Here is a 15,477-nt window from a genome sequence, read left to right on the forward strand (position 1 = left end):
ACCTTATCGAAGGCTTTTCTGAAATCTAAAAATATTACATCAATTTCGCCAATATGGTCCAGAGATAAAGCAAACGAATTAATTACTGATACCAATTACGTTACAGCCGAATAACCCTTTCTGAAGTCATGTTGAAACTTCGTGGGCACATTGTTTTGAGCCAAGAATTCTTTTATATAGTCTGCGACGATGTGCTCCAAGAGCTTGAAACATTGTGATGTCAGAAAAATGGGATGATAATTTTGTAACCTCGATTGATCCCCTATTTTAAATACTAGAACAACTGGGGCCACTCTCCATTCATCGGGCAGTTGTGCTGACAGCAGAGAAGCAAAAAAAAATCTTACAAGAAAGCTGGCAGTATATTCAGGATAACGTTTAGGAAAGATGTTTGGGATTTCGTCAGGGCCACAAGAAGCTTTGGTTTTCAGGTTTACCAATATGTTGGCAATTCCAGGATAAGAAATAGAATCCACATCAAATACCTGTTTCGCTGGAAGCATAGTAACGCTACCATCTGGCACTGTAATGACACTTTGAACCCTATTGAAAATTTGCCCGATGCTGGGCATAGTGGAATCCATCATCCATCATCATGGTGGATTATGGTGATGGGTGGCATGCCGGGTGACGGGTGGCACGGTGGGTGCTGGGTGGCATGCCGGGTGACGGGTGGCACGGTGGGTGCTGGGTGACATGGTGGGTGACGGGTGGCATGGTGGGTGCTGGGCAGCATGCTGGTTGCTGGGCACAGCGGGTGCTGGGCGGCACGGTGGGTGATGGGTGGCACGGTGGGTGATGGGTGGCACGGTGGGCACTTGGTTGGATATCATCGTGGGCGCAGCACGTCAAAGGCAAGTTGTGTGATGAATTGAAGGAGCAGCCATTGCTATACGGAAGCTCATGACGGGCTATCTTTATATGTGATGTTGAGTCTTATGAAGTGTACAGTCTGTATATACATGTTGCCAAGATGCGGCTATTTTCATGCCATAACGAATCAATCTGTAAAGCACCATACTACGTAGCATATCATCACACTTTATTGAAAAAGCATCACTGGACTTGTACTGTATTTACTTTTCCACTCGCTTGCCCTGGCGTCCTGCTTGTGTAAAAGAAAGCTCCAAAGGTGCTTTCGCAGGGAAGCAAGGTGGTTCTCCGGATGTGGTGTAGGTGGCATCATTGGATGGTCACTTATGTATTTCTCCAGGCAGTCTAAAAGGAGAGTGCAATAAATATATAAGTAAATTGTTTTTCCAATGATTTCCAGCAATAAGTGAATGAAGAAAATATGCTCTTATCACTTCAAAAAAAGTTTCAGATAACAAAATGCAGCAAATGTCACACACAAACATGCTACCCAGGGCGCAAGCAGGCACAGGTTTATTTGCAGTGAGAATGCATACACATGCATCACATTGTTTTGCAGATTTACATGGAATTTTTGTATGTTTTTTGCCAAAGCCACGCCTCTTCTCATCTGGAGGTTGGCTTAACTGCAAAATTTAGACACATGGAAGCTGTACTCAAAGCCTCATGGGGTGGATATTTGGCTTCTGATTTTGCATAATTTGTCTGCTCTTCGACCACCCAAATTCCTGTCAAATTCGGAGAACCACAATTTGGCTACACTGTCTCTAACGCATGCAGGAGAGCTGCAAGGTGCAAGCTGTCTGGTTTGTCCATTCTATCATTTGTTAGCTTTACTTGTTGCTCATGCGGTTGGTGAGGAAGTCGTAACTTTAGCATTTGCCATATAGGCATAAAAGATTTCATGTAAAAGCTGTATAATGGCTGGCTTGCAAGCTTTATTTAGCTCCAAATGATGGCAACTAATGTTTTAAAGTGAAGCTTTTTTTTCCTCTTCTCCCAACATTGCGGGCGCTGCAGCTGCTATGGTCTTGTCATGCATGCCGTTGGATTTCTTGCAACATTACCAGATGGCGCTCACCTCTGCACATCCTGACCGGCGCTGCTGCCCCAGCATTTCACCGTTAGGGTGTATTGCACGTACTGTGCTGGTTTTAATTTCTATACGAGAAAAATGCAGATGCTGGGCTGTGATAGTGTAAACATTAGAATCGTCCTTAGTCTGAAGAGAGCACTTTGAGCTGGAATCTCAACAGTGTGTTGGCCATGTATGTAGAAGGAGCCCATTAACACGCGCCAACAAGGCGTGCACTCGACGTCGAGGACACCCAGACTTGAAAGAAGTGTCACACAGAACAGGAGCGTCTTCGCTATGCAGTGAAATGTAGTGCAGACCGCGAACTTATGTATACATACAATTACAATACCTAATTGAAGTATGCACAGCCTCATAATTCAATTAAAGTTTAATATTTCTGCCATGATGCGCTGCGCCATGTGAGGCAATGACAACGCTCAATTCCCTCTCAGAGATTATGAACAATGACTCGCAACAACACCTCAAGCAAACGCATCTCTCTGTGTGTTCTGCGGACTATGCAGACAAAGAGAAGTGGTGCATGCAAGGTAAAGCTTAACATCAACTCGCCACTTTCGTATTGGACTAAACGCTGAAAAAATTACAAACTTGCTACTAACATCACCGTTAATTATTGTCAATCAATGCAAACAATGTGTGCTTCGTGTACATCGATTCTCACGGCATGGGATCTGCCATTTTTTTTCTACTTTTCAATCTCCACATTGCTACTTTGCTAAGCTAACCTACATCTTCAATGTAAGAAAGCCTAAAGAAGCATCTTAACGTAATACAGAGCAATCTTTCATGCTCGTCTGTTTAAAAAAAAGCATATTTCTGTAGGAAATGAAATCTTCGGCAGAGTGTTGATGCGACTACAAGAGTACCTGGTACTTTGATCCATAAAACAATTGAATCTTGGCAGAAGAATGCCAGTTACAGCCACACTATACAGTCCTTTCTAATCCAGGCTGGCGGAAATCGCTGGAATTCCGCATGATGCCCAGCACCTTGCTTTTCTTGGCACCGAAGAGAGGCATGAAAATTTTAGGATGCTTTGCCTAGAACAAGATCAGCTATGCAGATCAGAGCGTACATGCGAATAATGTACGAGGTGCTTTCTTTGTGTAGCAGTTCTTTCCTCATTCTTATGCTTAAATAAAATGAGATCACTGAAAGTATGCCGAAAATGCTGATAGGCCATGTCTTACAAACTTCAATAATCAGAACATCTAAAATCAAGAAAGCGGCTGACAGATGGAATAGCACACTGTGGTATGAAGGTTATAAACACGGATGAGGTGCCTCAGAAAGGCTGGCCAACGTTTCGATAGGAGCTATCTTCGTCAAAAGTGGCCTGATCAGCCTTGGCATGTTAGTTTTAAAGGACTAGTAGGGTGACGTCACGTGCAGTTGTTGTCAGTGGCAGCTGGTTGTAAAGGGAGAGACATTAAAGAGAATGAGCGCTGTCTGACGTCTGTAAGCATGGTTCCTAAGACGAGGGCACAAGACCGTGAGGATAGGAAGGCGGCGAGAAAAGAAACGAAAGTAAAGGAGAAAAAAAAGACATGCCAAGAGGCAAAAAAAGAAAGACAAGAAAAGGACGGGCATGGGAGCGTGTTAAGGAAGTGAGGGGTTAGGGAGCATTCAGGAGTGTCATTGGCGGCATGTTTCTGCCGTTTTAGAACTGGTCAGGCAGTCAGTGTGCGAGTAACAAAAAACACCCCAAAAGACATCAGTTGAAAGAATGACTTGAGTAGCGTAGCAGCAACGCGTCGGGTAATGTTGAAGAAATTAAGATGGCGACAAGGAGTCTGGGATGCAATGCATGTGGTAGCTGGCAGGAAGAAGCATGGTGTTTTAGGGATGTCAGCCTCAGTAGCTCAATGCAGGTGTCGTCACAGTGGTATATAGAGCTGGTGATACCCTGTGTGACTGATGCGCAGAAAAAGGTATCCTGGCATCTGGGATTTTGGATTGTGGTGGTGAGGGTGTTAAAAAAATATGATAGAAAACAGACAAAAGGGGGGGAACTGAAAATGGAATAACAAATAGGAGGGTTACATGAGCAAAAGCGGGCGCAGGCAAGTGTACATGGGAAAAGGGGTCATACAGTTGATATAAACATTAAAACATGAAAGAATATAATAAATTGAGTAGTAAGCAGGTAAAAATTAGTAACGGTGGAATAGGTGAGGTTAAGAATTAAGTTTAGGTGGTGGCACAATGTGTTTTGTGGCTTGGTTGATGACATGAGGCTTTCCGATTTAAGTTACAGCTTTAAAGTTTTTAAAGATTCTAAGTTGCTATGTGTTAAATTGATTTCCATTGGATGTAGGCATTTAAACTTGTGTATGAGGTATGATTCCATATATTTCCTCTAGCGAGGTGAGCGGAAATTTGTAGTCTATAGAGCCTTGCTTTGTCACATATGACATGTTCATTGAAGTGGCTGGCTACTGCTTTAGGTAAATTGTTTTGTATCTGCGCGATGACCGTTCAGTCTTTTATGAATTTTTTGTCCTGTCTCACCTATGTATTATTTGCTACAAGTGGCACATTCTAGACAGTAGACTGCATTGCTTGATGTGCAGATGAAACTCGAAATTACCTTGTTTGAGTAATTTGATGCTGTACTTATTACTGTAGTAGTAGATTAAATGTGTTTGCATGTAGAGCACCCGGGCAGCCACAGGGACTGGTTCCCAACTTCGTTGTTGTTTTTAGTTTGGCACGTACAAGAATATCCTTAATATTATAGTGTTGCATCTCAAGACTACTCTGGGCAGGGCGGGAAAAATCTTGTTTCTGGTTGCTGGCGAGAATTGGGTAGTATTTATTGAGGATGTTGTTCATGTTTGGCAGTGTGTTTGAGAATTTAGTAGTAAGAAGAGGCGCTGTTCTTTGTGATCCTAGGGTGGGGCTTGAGCACCTCGGCTCAGTCAGGTTTGGTTGCATTGGTGCAGGCTTTCTGAAGGGGACTCTTTGGGTGGTTCCCGTTTGATAGGGTTTCTTTAAGGTGATCAAGTCTATCTATGTAGTCTTGGTTTTCAACACACATGTGACGTAGCCATGTGCTTGGCCTTTAAAGATGCCTTCTTTGCAATGTGGCTTGATGGTGGCTTGTATATTTTAGGTACTGTTGTTTGTCAAAGGTTTCCATACAGCATTGTCATTAGTGTCCCAGTGTCAATGTATATTGTTGTGTCCAGAATGTTTATGCGCTCCATTGAAGATTTTGATGTGAATTTTATTGTTGGGTGAAAAGAATTTAGAAATCCTACATATTTATCTAGGCTGTCTTGACCATGTCACCATATTATGAATATGTCGTCTATGTATCGTAGGTATGTGTGGGGCCTGTCAGTGCAGCGCAATAGGAAGTCTGTAAAATCCCAATAAATATGTTCGCATAAATATGTTTTCCCATGTACATCTGCTTCCGCACGCTTTTGCTCATGCCACCCTCTTATTTGTTATTCCAGTTTCAGTTCACCCCCATATTTGTCTGTTCTTTATTATATTTTTTCGAAACACCCTCACCAACACACTCCAAAGTCCCAGGCGCCAGGATACCTTCTTCGGTGCCTCAGCCACACAGGGTATCGCCACTTCTGTGTACCGCTGTGACGACACGTACGTTGAGCTACTGGGACTAACGTCCCTAGAAAGACCATGCCGCTGCCTTCCAGCTGCCCTATGCACTGCATTCCGGACTCCTTGCTGCCATCTTAACTCCTTCTAAATTATCCGACGCATTGCTGCTATGCTACTCAAGTCATTCTTTCAACTAATGTCTTTTCGGGTTGTTTTTGTTACTCGAGCACTGACCGCCTCACCGGCTCCTTTAAAGCCACAAGAACATGCTGCCAAAGACACCCCTGAATGCTCCCTAACCTCTTGCTTCCCCAACACCTTCCTTTGCCCTTCTTTTTCTTTTCTTGTTCTTTCTTTCCCTCTTGGTGTCTCTTTTTTTCTCCTTTTCTCCCCGCCTTCCCACTCCCACTATTGCTCCTACGTCTTAGGAATCATGCTTACAGACATCAAGTGACTGCGCTCATTCTCCTTCAAGTCTCTCCCTTTACAACCAGCCACTCCCGATAACTGCATGTGACGTCACTCCACTAACACTTTAAAACTAACATGCCGAGGATGACGAGGCAGCCTTTGAGAAGATAGGTCTTCCTAACGAAACGTTGGCTACCCTTTCTGAGGCACTTTATCCCTGTTTATAACTTTACATCCCAATAATGAGAATAGTGTTTTGAAATTGCATGGCTGTGAACGCTGCAGATTGTAAAGCAGCACATCAGGTGACCACAGTCAACACTTAAGAAGGCAGTGGTTTAAAAAGCTTCTTTTAGACCATATAATTTGCCAAGCTGTGTCGGAACCCAATTTTCTTGAGAAGCATTATTTCAAAAAAGTGAAATGAAAGCTGAAGCGTGAAAAGCTACAATAACGCATGCCATGTCTACATTAGAAATTTCAAAGACAATGAGGTGCTTAAATGTTCACTTCTGTTAAGACAATGAGCAGCAGGTGAATGCAAGCTGTTAAGGTCCTGTCAAAATTAACCGCTCGTGTAGCCACCCGACTTTCTTGATTGTTTTTAATTGAAACTGATTATGGGGGAAGCTTTGTGGGCGGTTTTCGCAGGAAACCCATATCCCGAAATTATCTTGTGCTGCTTTTCATACGCACAGAGACATTTAAATTGTGTGTCGAGACACAGTGCATATACAGCAGAAGAAAAAGATATAATATATAGGCACTTGCCTCATTCTTGCTTTGGCATTTCTTGTCGCTCTGTATACATCATGTAATGCTAACTCATTCAGATAACTTGCAGATATGCAGTTATGTTTCTTAAATGAGGTGACTGTTGACTTACTTTTCAAAGCAGCCACTTTCTCCGGTGTTGCCGGAAGCTTCCCAGATGCGCGGCACATTGTTCGGCAGGCCTGTCCAGTCAGGCTGCTTTCACCTGCTTGCACTGGTGTCCACAGGTGCCATGCCACCTCTAATGGGCACTTTCCGTCGGAAGCAGACTTGAATATGTAATGCCACTTGTTGAGTGGCATCACAAATCCCACACCAATCTGTACCTGCAATAGATATGAAGTGTTTTTTTCCTGAGCAGTATTCTTAACACTAAAACGCACTTGTATAAAACAATATGATATAGGTTAATTAGGTCCGTCAATTTCTGATGCAACTCTATAATTTCCAATTTCTGCCCCTCGAACAAGTTTTAAAAGACACTGGGGTTAAACCCAACCTCACCAAGAAATTCATTTTTGTGTAAAGGTATAAACTAATAAAATTTTTCCATGTTAAGGGCAGCAAACACTCATATCTCGTACATTCTAACCTTGCAATAATGAAATTAACAGAGAAAGCGAAACAATTGATTCAAATAGGCGCACCGCCATGCAGAGAACAGTGCAAGAACGAGTGACGTCAAGGCCTCCAAGATTGCAGTGTCACACGGAGAACAGTGCAGCACATGTTACCTAGAGACCTACGCGCGCCAGTCTCCAAAATCCACCACCATCACACACTACATGGCCTTGTTCTAAAGAACACTGGAGACATGCCTTGAAAGTATGATTACCCTTGCATGGTTGAAAACAAGTTAATTCTTTTGTGGGCTCTGAAAACCACTCGCACCACTCACTGATCTCAGCAGTTATATTTTCGTCATGACTAAACTGCAGCGATGAATGCGCCAAGTCCCGTCACAACTTCAAACTTCAGAACTCGGTGTGCACGCTCCTTTTACTGCGACCAGGTTTGAAATGTTTGTTGTAACAGTACAGCGCTAGTACAGCGGCAGCGGAATTCTCTTTAGGGACAATTGCACCTTCTACATCTTTCTGTAGGTTTTTGCGCAATATGTGCGTTGCTGCCTTTTGTCATTAAGCCCTTCAGTTGATGCCTAGCGCCCGTTCAGACTGTGTCTCTTTGTGTGTGTGTGTGCCCTTGCACTTGTCATGATGTCCAAGTTCAGCTACCACCAACTAGAACTAAGTTTTGCATTAATCAGAAGTACATATTAGCACGCTTTATAAAAAGCCAAAGGATTAGCACTATGCTGACCGGAAATGAGAAATAGTAAGAATATTCTGGCTGAAAGCAACATTTCATGTTTATCAACACTGACGGGCAAGTAATTAAGAAAGTTGGTGTACGTTACTGTTTACCTTTTGAGTGACACAAGGGACAGAAAGAAGACAACAAGACACGAAAACTACCAATTCAACATTAATTTTGATGCAAAAATTAAAGATAATATTTATACTGCGTGTGCCCTTGCACTGCACAAGCGATCTTTTAAAACAAAGGGCACAAGTTGCAATACAAATGTATAAAATCATGATAAACAGTACTTGCATAAAAATAGAACAAATAAGCACAGAGTGATCACTATTCTGTGTCCTTTAGAGAGTATTCCTCTTTGTAATGCAATCATAATGAGCACTGGCTCTTTTTTAAATGGTATGCCTCAGTGATATTGTTGATCAATCGGTTGCCTTAAGTAAACAAAAGAGATGAACAATCTAAATCTGGCGTACATCACCAGTTGTGTCAATGCATTGTCAAGTGGGATGAGCATGCTTGTCCCTTGAGTGAATAATGGTGCTCTCCTGGGCACATGCTTATACACCGGCCAGTCTGCCCCATGTACAAGACCGTCCATTCTTAGTACGAAGATGGTGCAGAGTGGCCGAACTCCGCGGATTGCCAGCGCGCATGGCATGGCTGTGCAACGGAGCTAAGCGGTGCAGGCGCACGGGGGCTTAGAGGTGGGACTTCATGTCGTGTGTCATCCGCTAAAGCATGGCATGCTCCCGCACTTTAGCAGATGACACGAAGCTCCACATCCCCCCTGCGCCATGCACGCTGGCACTCCGCGGGGCGTGGTCACGCTGAGTCGTGTTCGTGCCAAGAGTTGACGACCCTGTACATTTGACCAAACATACACATGAACAGAGGCATAGACTACACTACTAATGATGGACACAAGACATTTAGTGGTAATTTATACAAATCTCCCTTGTCTGGACGCCTTTCTCAATGCGCTTGTGGAATGCTATGCACACATATTTCGAGCGAAAAAATAAACTAGGCAGGTATGCAGCACAATCCACAAGTGAACTGAGAAAAGCGAGCAGGCAAGCGAGGTACGCTTGGTTAAACATACCACGAAATATGTCTAGTGCGTGTTAGGGGCAGTGTACTGCATTCTAATGTTAGGAACTAGTAAATATGTACCAAAGAAATCACCACATTTTACTGAGAAGACCGGCATGCTCGTCTGACTTGGCCGTGCATTGCCGCGATGGGGCTTGAGGCCAGATTAAATTAGTTTATCTATTTCCACCCACGGTGAAAAATTGACAAGAGAAATCAGAGAGGCATACCACAAGACGTGTGAGCAAGCCCCCATTATGAATGCATGAAAAAAGGCGTCCTTTCTAGATGACAAGGGATAGAAATTAGTCTGACTATTCACCTTTTTTTACGCAAATACTGTTTATTGTGATTTTTCACCTTTGTATTACAACTCACATTTTCCTTCTGAAGGAACTTGTGCACAATATAAGCACACATTCAGTGTTAATTTTATTCCTTCTATCAAATTCAGTCATTACTGGTCATGTTGTATGGTCTCCCTTCCTTCACTGTGTAAATTTTGTCCTCAAGAGTTATATGAACTCACTGGAAAACTCAAAACGACACTACAAATTTCACCTAGAGGATACGGCTGGTTCTCAGAAAATGCACAAATACGGCGACAGGTGTCTGTTGACACACTGTAGCAATAATGGGTGGAAGCTACCTTTGACATTGCTGCAATACATCAGCTGTCACATGGCTACAACGCTTAAGAAACAACAGAAATGTGTGTGCACAGCAAAAACAAGCAGGTTCATCAACCACAAGTTTGACTTCAGCAGCCAGAACATAGGCAGTTTCATATAGCTAAAGCATTAGCTAATATGTGGAAAATACATGCACAAGCACCCTTAACTTGAAATACCTGCATACCAACATAAAACCATGAGTTGCAGTGCATATGATGCTTGTTCATGACACTAGTATTTTGTGAAAAATACTTTTTGGATTACGTACAATGCTTTCAATTCATCTGCCCAGTAATCAAAGGCATTTGACAGCATTACACTTTGTACTTGCTAGTTGAAAATATTCTCACCTGAACAGCACCAAGCAGAATAAATAGAAAACAGCCCACTGTGCTAACCAAATATGTGGAGAGACCCAAACTAATAGAATTATTTCTGGACAGCTGTAGAGTTAGAGCTTGTTGGCTGATAATCACTATTAAAATTACACCACTGCCAAGCAGATGTTCTGTGTGTTGCTGTTGAAATCAAGTTCACTTGATGAGCAACATAGCAATAACCAGCAAATGCTTTAGCAATAGCGAGCAGGCAATCTTGCACGTGCAAAACTGCATGCTTATTTAATGATAGTGCATCAATAGATTGAACTATGTACCAACTATGTGGTCTATGCAGTATAGACAAAGTCGAAAACGATGCAACTGGACACAGACTCTGCCACAATGCCTACTTGCATGAATGGGTATAGCTTAAGAAGAATATAAAAAAATGTAGAGAAAGAAAGCAAGCTTACTAGAAAACTCCTCACTGCTGTAGTACTTACAGCACAGTGAATACTGGCCTTCATGTACCATTTAAAGAAATTCAAGCTCGTGTCCATTGTTCTGGGAACTTGAGAAATAATTGTGAAATTAATGGAGAAGGTTGGGCTAGTTGGCGTTGACACAGCTCCTGTGACATAGTTACTAGCACAAACAAGGTGTATGGAATAAAGGTCGGACTAGCCAAAGCGGTAGACTTCAACTGACAAGCTTTATTCAGAAGAAACACGCAAACAGGCCACCGCATGCTCAGTTAATGTGGAGACAGATGCATAAACGAACGTGCCACATAGGGGGATAACGAAATGCACATAGAAGCTGATAAGCATCCACAAGAAGCCATTACAAAGCATTCACCAGATTTTTCTGAAGACACAACACTTATTTATCAGCTGGTACCAGTGATGGAGTGCTTATGCATTCATCAGCAGCTTTCGAAATGCAAAACACCCCAAACATTTCCCTATATAACTGCCTGGCAAACTGACTGAGCACTGGTGTGTTATGAAAACATGGGGAGCATTTATGGGTACTTTAACAGTGATCAGCCAAGTAGCCAGCGCCTGTGAGAGCATTTACAGCGTTCCGGTACTCTCCAAGCCACTCATTCAGGCACCTGTTTGTTCAATATACCACTTTCCACAGGGAAGTGAAATGTAGTATACCACCACTACATTTCAGTTAACAAAGCTGGTGACATGCTCCTTAGTGCATGTACCTTGACGCCCGGCAATGTTTACCAACTTGCATATTCTTGTGAGCGTTAGCGGTGCTGAAAAAATGCCTACACCAAACTTGTTCGCCACCTTTCTTCTAGGCGGTGAGACACCCTGTGTACGTATGGCAGCGCTGCACGGCTACCACTGGGACATGCGTTACTGCACATCCAGTGGGCAATGTGGTAGTGCCAATGACTTTCTTGTTGTGCTGGCTTTGCTGTTAAAAACATTGTGGGTGTTTTCGAACAGTGTTCAGTAGGACTCAAGTTCACACATGAGTTGCCAGAAGATGATCGCCTGCAATCATTCGATATTCGTATAATTTTAAATCATACTTTCCTTTATTATATATACTCTCTTAGGAAAAAGAAGCCCTTGCTCGACTACCGTTTGGCATACTCCATGTTAAAGGATGCATAGCTCCTAGCTGCCCGAGAGCTGTTCTGGTTAAATCTTGTGCACCAGGTTTCCTGCAGCGCTCAGCAACAAGCGAGCCATTTATGTAGGGCCGGGTATCTCGATAACACCTTGGTGTCAATTAGTGGGAGCCTCATTAAAGAGGTAAAAACATCTGGCAGCTGCTCGGTGCAATAACACACGTCCCAGTGGGTGCCCTGTGGCTGTGCCATCTGTACATGGGGTGTCCCACCACCTAAACAACGTGGCAAACCAGTGCAGTGTAGGTGTTTTCTTCAGCACCACTAGAGCTCGCAAGAATGTGCAGGTTGGTAAGCAACGCCGGGAATCAGGGTACATGCACTAAGGAGCATGTCATCCACTTTTTTAACTGCAATGTGGGGGTGGTATACAGGATTTCACTTCCCTGTAGAAAGTGCTGTATTGGACAAAAGGGCAGGTTCTTGAATGAGAGGCTTAGGGAGCACCGGAACGCTGTAAACGCTCTAGCAGGCACTGCCCGTTTGGCTGACCACTGCCGAAGATGTGCTCGTAAATGCTACCTGTGTTTTCAAAACAAGCAAGTGTTCAGATGGTTTGGCAGGCAGTTAGATAAGGAAATATTTGGTGTTTGGCATTTCAAAGGCTGTTGATGAATGTGTAAGCACTCCTTCACTGGAACTCACTGATAAAGGAGTGTTTGTTGTACCTTGAGAAGAACCTGCTGAATGCTTTGTAATGGCTTGTTGTGGTGGGCGGTATTGGCTTTGTTGTGCATTTGGTTTCCTCCCATGTGGCACATTTCTTTATGCATCTGTCTGCAGATATTTTTGAGCATAAGGTGGGGCCTCATTGCGTGTTCTCTGAATAAAGCTTGTAAGTTGAAGTCTAGTGCACTGTCTTGTGCAACTTTTTTCAATTAGTCTTGTTCGTGCAAGTAACCCTCACAATGATTGTAATACCAATGTTAAACAATGGTAAGCATGCTGCATACTTAGACCTGTGAAATATTTGGCCCATTACACTTTTAATGCTTATGTGTGCAGAAACTGCACAAGCGTGTAGCCTAACGAAAAAAAAGTGGATATAAAAGGTATAACACAGGAAAGTTTCAAATCAATAAAACAAAATAACAAGAGGTAGATATAATGTGTACTAAGCAAAATAAAATGTAACGCACAGCGAAGTGATTGATGCAAGAAAAAATATACCTCAAGACATGTTAGATCTAGCTTTAAAGTGAACAAGGTAATGTGTACATAATGTATACAAACACAAATAAGCAGCAAGTTGAATAAAGTTGAGCAGATATTTAGCCTATTTAGTAAGCACTGCTGAGTAATATGTCCATAAACTTATTGAGGAATGATACCGAGATCCCACTTTTGCAAACACATACACTTCAGTAATACCTGACCAGATCATCCGATTACACACAGTGCTGCTGCAGCCATAGCTCCTTCCTGACGTGGACACTGTTGTTGGTCACGGCCTTGCCACTGCAAGATAGGTTCTGTGTTAACTTATAGCAGTGGCACTTTAAAGAAGTCATTGTGAACACATGCAAGGAGCACAGAAAAAGTCACAAAAACAATGTTTGCACCACTGCAGGGTGGAAACAAAGCACAAGGTCAAAGTTACTGATGAATGTTGTGATAATAGGGACCTCTTCATGACAATAAAATTTTAAGACCTACAGCTACAGCACATTACAAACAAATGTTTGTTTACGTAACAATTCATTTTTTTCTATCGGTTAAGCAACTTTCCCGTGCCATCTCTAGTTATGTCAAAACACCTTGTCTCAAAACGTAAGCTGTAGTAGTAGCAAGCCGCAATTGCTTAAATTTTTTTGCCCGAACCCTATGAGGGAGATTTTGTGCGCAACGGCGACGCGCGACGGCTTTGGGCGAGAAAACGGGCCGTCGCGCGAACATATCGCTCATTCTTTGTCGCCTGGTTCTGGAAATCTAGAATTCGTCGCTCGTCGCCCAGAAGTGCTATGAGCGAACAGACAATAGCGCGAAGCCGGAACTGGATGTACTACATCAGTCGAGTACTACCGCTTGTTGCCCGGAGCAAGCAAACGACTATTTTCATACGTGCAAGGTTAAGAACCTACTGCAAGACTTTAAAGAAATGTTTTACGCTGCTCCTTTGAGTAAAACACAGCAAACTAAACTAATAATGCACACTTTTGGCGCGTATTTGCTGCCCTCATACCGGCAACACCGGGGAGACGGCTCTCAATGTCGTCGCTCGCATAGGGTACGACTTGTAGGGAACGAGCTAGCGCGACAGCCATCTACATCGCGTCTCTGTCGCGCGCAAGACCGCTCGCATGGGGTACGACTTGTAGGGAACGAGCGAGCGCGACAGCCATCTACATCGCGTCTCTGTCGCGCGCAAGACCGCTCGCATGGGGTACGACTTCTAGGGAACGAGCGAGCGTGACAGCCATCTACATCGCGTCTCTGTCGCGCGCAAGACCGCTCGCATGGGGTACGACTTGTAGGGAACGAGCGAGCGCGACAGCCATCTACATCGCGTCTCTGTCGCGCGCAAGACCGCTCGCATGGGGTACGACTTGTAGGGAACGAGCGAGCGCGACAGCCATCTATATCGCGTCGCGCGAAAGATCACTTGCATGGTATTTATACTTTTTCCCAATAACTGCTCACAAACCAACAACCGCTTAGACAGACATTTACAACCTCGAAGCATAAGTAAGAGAGGAAACGTCATTGCAGTAAGAATAGGTAAAGAGGCAGATGAGTCTTTATTATCCAACTTCAGCAGAAAAGTGGCAGCTCGCGCAAATGAGGACTGTTGCCGAACCTAATCCCTCTCATCGGAAGGAAGCGCTCACCAAGACTTTAAATTTAGCATTAAGCCAATAAACTTGCGCAAGCAAATTATGTCAACCAACGCTCAGCAAGCATCGGCACAGTCAATGTCGTCGTGGGAGTTCGATTTCTTGCGCCCGCAAGGCACTCTATGCACACACGAGAAGCAAGCACAGCATGCCTGTACTCACCTTTTAAATGGTACGATGCGGTCGAAAAGCGCCCTCCAAGTTGCCGGAGCTGCAAAGTTATTCCCGCATACGTGCAGTTGCGTAGTGGACGACCTGCGGAACGCTAATAATGCGCATCATTTCTTTGCGGCGTCCACCGAACTCTCCACAACCACCACGGACAAAGGGAACGCACTCCATGGCATGAAAATCGTTGGTCCACGTTTGCCTGGCGCACCACGCATACCGCGAGTATGCAGCGAGACACAAGCTATCTTCTGGCACTTTTGTGCACGCGAACTAAGTCACAATTCATTACACCAAACGCAAAAACACGATCAAACAAACACATCGTAGCAACTCGCACGACCGACAGCACATGTAAACAAGGGAACAAGACTGGTGGATGGATACTATGAGCAACGACTTTGAAATGGGGTGATGGGTGGCGCCACCTGTGAACTTGGGAGTTTGGTTGGCCTCCGCGATGACTAAAATAATAACCAGCTCACACTTGCTTTGTACCTTGTTGCACCGAACTGCATATAAATGTTGCAATACATAAACAACCGTCGCACAGTTTATATTATCCGCTATACTTTAGCGCAGAAAGAAATTCTATGACGTATTTTTGATTTCTAGGAGCTTCCGCCGCATGCGGGCAGTAAAAAGATGGCCTTCGAGATTCGCATATGCCATTCTT

The 15,477-nt window shown here is 43.7% G+C and overlaps 2 long non-coding RNA genes across 2 annotated transcripts in view; both read right to left on the reverse strand.

The window, feature by feature from the left end:
• Positions 1-15,477, reverse strand: part of LOC135910177 (uncharacterized) — a 59,667-nt gene that overhangs the window by 16,701 nt on the left and 27,489 nt on the right. The window lies entirely within an intron of this gene.
• LOC135910179 (uncharacterized) lies at positions 1,022-15,145 on the reverse strand. Its single transcript, XR_010566929.2, has 4 exons — positions 14,796-15,145; positions 13,171-13,257; positions 6,846-7,059; positions 1,022-1,218 (listed from the first exon to the last, which is right to left on the reverse strand). It is a non-coding gene; the product is annotated as an uncharacterized lncRNA (long non-coding RNA).

Source organism: Dermacentor albipictus, chromosome 7 (assembly GCF_038994185.2).
Source record: "Dermacentor albipictus isolate Rhodes 1998 colony chromosome 7, USDA_Dalb.pri_finalv2, whole genome shotgun sequence".
Classification (NCBI taxonomy): Eukaryota; Metazoa; Arthropoda; class Arachnida; order Ixodida; family Ixodidae; genus Dermacentor; species Dermacentor albipictus.